Source organism: Centropristis striata, chromosome 23 (genome assembly GCF_030273125.1).
Source record: "Centropristis striata isolate RG_2023a ecotype Rhode Island chromosome 23, C.striata_1.0, whole genome shotgun sequence".
NCBI lineage: Eukaryota > Metazoa > Chordata > Actinopteri > Perciformes > Serranidae > Centropristis > Centropristis striata.
Genome location: NC_081539.1, coordinates 24,307,252 through 24,313,277, shown reverse-complemented (window position 1 = coordinate 24,313,277; position 6,026 = coordinate 24,307,252). Strand labels below are relative to the sequence as shown.

The window sequence follows — 6,026 nt, the reverse complement described above, 5'->3', positions numbered from 1 at the left end:
CTTTATTCAGTTTACACTGAATTATCATGTGCTGACATATTTACATTACAGGGAACTCCACTTATTGCTGTGTGAGGCTCATGTTTCAGGATCTGTAGAAGGATGTGAGGAAGTACAGTGAAAACCTCACGTTATCCCACATATCCACAAAGAGATTCCCACAGATTCCCACATGCTCATTCTGAAACTACTTCGGAATGAAGCTGTTGACACATTCTGCATGTCCCCAGACTCGCTGTTTATCAGGGAAGGGATAGATGTGTGTCTATGTGTGTGCGTGTGTTGAGTGCACATCAGAAAGGAGCTGCTGGAGCTTTTGTCTGAGTTAATTACTAAAACAGCATCAAACAACAGAACAGAAAAACTCTCCATGGATAGCCTCAGCTGGCTGGACAGTTTGTCACAGCTTCAAAACCACCTCCCACTGCTGTGATAAGGTGCATGTGTGTGTGTGTGTGTGTGTGTGTGTGTGATTGTGTGTGCAGGTGTGTGCATATTTGTCAGTTGGATGGCAAACGAGTCTGTCTGTTTGTCTGCGTTTGCTTGATGTGAGTGCGTGTTTGTTGTCGTGCTGGGTGTCCCACAACAATTTTAGACAGTGAGCAGATAAAGAAAAGTGTCTGTGTGTGTCCAAACATTTTAGCAGCAAACAGTCCACTGTGGACACATTTCGGTCAGGTTTGGTGAAATATTTCAATGGCAGCAGTAGAGGCAGGCATGCAAAGATAAGCTCTGAGCCTTCAGGCTTTGCGCAGTGTCACTTTACTTTGCTGAGGTTCAGTCCATTTCCACATGTCAACCAGTTGCATTCACCAAACGGTCTAAACTGTACAAAGTGGTTCAGAACTGACCATTTCATTTTATTTCAGATTGATACCACATCACATTACAGACAATAGTGAATGTCTGCAATAGCTGGGAATTAAACCTTGGTCAACTATTTGGGAAGCAGCAATGCTCACCACTGTGCATGGAGTCTCCTTTTAAGGCCAACAATCATTTGTAATTGAAAGACAACAGAAGGGAAGGATGTGGTTTCATTTACAGGTATCAGTACGCTACACAGATTCAACCATGAAAAGAAAAAACCCACAAGTCATCAACTATAAAACTGTAATACTTCCACGTTGGGTTTCTTGTCTTTGTGATCCAGAAACAAACATTCCTCGAGTCTCAGAATGATTTTGTTAACAGAGCGGCCAAAAATATGTCGGTAAAATGTTTTGAAAGTGGTTGGTCAATAATTGACCTTTTGCCTTGAGCAACCATTGAAGCTGCAACCCAACACAACAGCAAGGCACAGTTAAAGTAGATGGAGCCAGCAGCTCTACAAGAGAAGGCAATTTCAGTCCTGTGAGGGAATGGCGGACTCCGCCACTAACAATGAAAAGTATCATGTAGAAGGTAAAAGTAATTACAGAATGCAATTTCACTGAAAGGCGGTTGTTTATATATTTAGACCAACATTTTTAAAACATAGTAAGGATGTAAAGAATTATAACTCACCGACTATGAGACAATACCCAAATAAAGCGTCTACAAAGTACAAAAAACGACAGATTTATTCTTGTGTGCATAACATTTCCATTTTATTTGTTCAGTTACTTTTGTATTTATTTGTCGATCGTTTTAAATGTCCATACCTGAAATATCCCGGTAGGTACAGAAGTCTACAAGCGTATCATCTGTGTGCTCAGGTAAGGAATTGCTCAAAAGCATGTTTCGTTGTCGGCAGGATTCGAACCTGCGCGGGGAGACCCCAATGGATTTCTAGTCCATCGCCTTAACCACTCGGCCACGACAACATACAACATTGTAAAATTTAGTCATCCAATTTCCATAAATGTTCAGAACCTACTCAACAGCCGAAAAAAAAGCTTGCCATATATTGGAGAGATCAATCTACCATTTTATCATTTCAGTACTTTAGAGAGACTACCGTGTCCTTAAGAGTAATCTGTGACCTGGAAAGCCATAAAAGCAGCTGGAGATGCCGGGGATTGAACCCGGGGCCTCATACATGCAAAGCATGCGCTCTACCACTGAGCTACATCCCCTATGAGTCATGACTCACACATGATATACGACACATGTTTGGTGGACTACATTTTCACAAAACTGATAACTTTTTAGGGTTTAATAATAAGAGAAGGTGACTTTATTCACCACTATACAGTCACTTTTTTTTCTTTTACTACAAGTCTGTAATGTATCTGAGCATTGAGACTGAAATGTGCAAAGGGCTGCATGGGTGGGGGTGGGTTGCTTCAGGAACCTGTTGATACAATATGACCCAGAAAGAGCACTTTGACTATCATATCTGTGAGTTTTAAGGCTTATCTGAAACCAAAACAGTGCACAGTGAGCTGTAAGAGACAGTGTTTTTACAACTTTACAACTGATTTTATCTTTTGTCACAAAGGTGAACAGTAGAAAAACAGCATTCATGTTGCAAAGTAATATCCAAAGCCTGCACATATTTGACTTTTAAATCTTTAATTTCAAATTTAGCTAGCTTAACGTAATCTTAAATCCAATAGACAGTGACTCAAGTGAAATTACTGGAGGACATTAATCAGATATTCTCTCTGAAGGCAGGCTGGATGCTACGTTGACTCACTGCTGCCTCTCTAGACTCAAGCGATATTACAAGACAGGAAGGGACGAGGCTAGCTAGTTAGCATGCTATTTTCATTTGATATCTTTTCAACACAATACAAAGACACCTCTGACATAACGTCAAAATGATCACTTCATAATATCTGTGCTTATGTTGACAATTTTTTCAGAGAAAAATCTGTGTCCAAATCTTACACATTGTACCTTTAAATGTAACTCAACTCTTTTGTATTAGACTGGTGTCAGAATTCACATAATGTACATATGAAAGAAAAACTGTTTTGTGTGTGATTTGGTTGAAGTTAAAGTAATGCATAAATACCTTAAAGTTGCAATGAAGTATTAAAAAAGTAATAACAATTCACAGCAGGATATCAGGATCTCACACTGCTGTGGAACGTGGAGTTATGAAAGTCCTTGAAAGTGTGTGAGATTTCAGCAAAATCTCTATCTCTGCATGTGGATGTTTTGAGTACTTAAGATTAACAGCTATCAGTTTGGGAATAGCATTCTTCTCACACAGTTGTTGGATATTTCCTTTCCTCTTCAGGTAGAATCATATCTCCACCAGCCTTTATTAAAATCCCTATTTCAATATCTTAGTTTCCTATTGGAGTCACGTCTGGGCCCCAGTGAATGACACAATAACTTGATATCTTATTCAATTGAAATGCCATGGAGCAATAACGATTTGCTACAGCAAACAGCTTGCAAATAAAGCTTGTCTCCCTGAGCGGTAATAAAAAGCCTCATGTGGAAGAGGTTATATTAGGACTGTGAGAAATCAAATAGATAGGATCTGAAGTGCTCGATTTCTCTCCAAGCTCCAAAAAGAATAGTGAGGCTGGCATGTGGGACTGGGCAAATGTTGAAACACTGAACTCAAACTAAGTCATGGGAGTTGAGCAACATACTGAAATGTCAGCAGGTCACAGAGACACAAGGGAAAGCTGCTAACTACCTGTCTGAGGCCACATATTTGGCCTCATTGACTGATTGGTCATTCTTGAGTCAGTGTGTTTATATGCACTCAAGTAGCCCGGTTATTATAGGCTTTCTACAGTAGCATCATGAGAGACTTGGTCTTCAAAATGCTTCAGAGAAACCAGATCTTCCTATAATATAGACATCTGGCTATATAATGAAGGCCATGTGATAATATGCACCAATGTTGACACCAACAACCTTTCTTTCTGTCATAAAAATGGGCAAAATAAAACTTTTGCCACTTTATAGCCGTGTTCCGACTAGGGGGGGAAAGTGGCCACCAGGAAAGTCTCAGGCCACACCCTCTCAAAAGTCCGCTCACTCTGCATGTCTCCACTACAAGTTAGCCCCCAGAGGGATTTAGAGACTCTGGAGGTGATGTATGGTTTTCATCGTCGCTGACCGTGCACAACGTCGGCAGCTGAAAGCAGCCTAGCTAATTATGCACAGAGTCTCCGCTTATCATAAACATAGTGATTGTGAATTAACGGCATCGTTAACTGTGCACAGTGTCCGGTGCTTGTTGTAAACAAACAGAGATAGCTAAGTGAACACCTCCTGTAGCAGCAGCACATACATACTGTACTGCTATATAGAGCTAACTGTAGCTAACTGCTGCTAACGGCGGCTCTTCTTAACGAGCCGGCCTCCGGCTCATTAGCGGCTCCTTAAGAAGAGTAAGAAGGAGTCGCTGGATTTGTCTCCAGTCGCTTTCTTGAAAAATAGTCGCAAAGGGGATCTGACAAGTCGCTAAATTTAGCAACAGAGTCGCTAAGTTGGGAACACTGCTTTGTCAGCTTTTACAAATGGCGTGTGTTGTTGTGGTTTAGAGTACTATGTCAGATCCTGCTTAGCGATCTATCCAATCAGTAACCAGGCTGTTTTCAGGGGAGAAAAACGTCCCTGCTCTTCTACAGGGACTAAAAAAGTCCAGACAAAAGCCGGCTCCGGACTGCTCGTATTCAAATTAGGGGTGTTTCGGCAAGTGAGACCCACCTTATTCTGGGTATTGTCCGGCTATTACCCGGTAGTGGAAATAGCCAATTTTAAAATTTTAAAAATTAAATCCAATCACAGAACGGGGAGGGACGGCAAGACAATAATGCGTACTATTGGACAGACGGAAGATTGTAGTTTGCTTACGGATCCAACATGTAGACGAGACGCTCTCTTCCGATCTAGCTGTAGACAGTGTTGTAGATAGTTTAGAGCCAAAGTTTATTTTAAAAGAAGAACAACGTTTGGCTTGACACTCCTTTATCACCACCAAAAATGATGTTTTAGTCTTGCTTCCAGCTGGATTTGGCAAAAGCCTAAACTACCAACTAGCCCCGTGAGTGGCTGAGCTAATGGGGTTTAGCGAGACCCCGGTCATTGTCTGGTATAATTGATACGATTGGCTAAGAGCTATGATAGACATTTGTAGCGCCCAATAAACAGCTCTGGATGATCGTAAACCACGCCTCCTCTACGGAAAAATGAATAGTCTCCAGACTATATCTCATTTGTAATATAGTCTGGTGTTAGTCAGGCTAATTTAGACTGGTGTCAGAAGTCAAAATGTCACATAATGTACATAGGAAAGAAAATCTGTTATTGTGTGTGAGCTGAAACTTTATGTAATGTGCAAATACCTGAAAGTTGCACTCAAGTACTTAAAAGTAACCATATTTCACAGCAGGATAGCAGGATCTCACAGTACTGTGAAATGTAGAGTTATGAAAGTCCTTCATCTCTTTCTCTGCATGTGGGTGTTTTGAGAAGTTAAGATTAACAGCTATCAGTTTGGGAATACTATTCTTCTTGCATTTCTTTCTTCTATGTTTTGTTTTCCAAAATCTTTTCTGGAGCTTTCTCAACACCATCCAGTATGTATTTTATTGTGAGAATGGTGTTGCTGTTCCAACATCCCATTGGTCCAAGCCCAATAGTCCAAAGGAGTGATCTTTCCATAACCCTAACCTAGTGGATTTTGTGCCAAAACCATAACAATTCCTCACTGCAAAAAAAAAATGGGTGTTCAAAAACAAGATTTCTTAAATTAAGATTGTTAAATCTAGAAATAAGCATGTTGAACGCTTAAAATAAGAAATTAACTCTTAAAACAAGATAAATTATCTAACACTTCTAAATCTAAAGTTTTTTTTTATCTTGGTAAGAAACAAATCATTGTCAGTGCACTCTGCTCGGGCCAGTTCATCGCTTTAATTTATCTTGTTTGAAGAGTTAATTTCTTATTTTAAGCGTACAACATGCTTAATTCTAGATTAAATAATCTTAATTTAAGAAATCTTGTAAAGTAAAATTATCTGTCCATGCAGCAAGATCATTTCCCTCACATTTTTAAAGAAGTACATTGGCAGTCACTGGAATGGTGTGTATTTTCAGTCTAGTGGAATGTTGGACCTATATATTTATGC

The 6,026-nt window shown here is 39.9% G+C and overlaps 2 non-coding genes across 2 annotated transcripts; both read right to left on the bottom strand.

Annotated features, from left to right (window-relative positions):
* Positions 1 to 1,723: 1,723 nt before the first annotated feature.
* Positions 1,724 to 1,805, bottom strand: trnas-aga (transfer RNA serine (anticodon AGA)). The gene has a single exon. It is a non-coding gene; the product is annotated as a tRNA-Ser (tRNA).
* Positions 1,806 to 1,985: 180 nt separating this feature from the next.
* trnaa-ugc (transfer RNA alanine (anticodon UGC)) lies at positions 1,986 to 2,057 on the bottom strand. The gene has a single exon. It is a non-coding gene; the product is annotated as a tRNA-Ala (tRNA).
* Between the last annotated feature and the right edge of the window lie 3,969 nt (positions 2,058 to 6,026).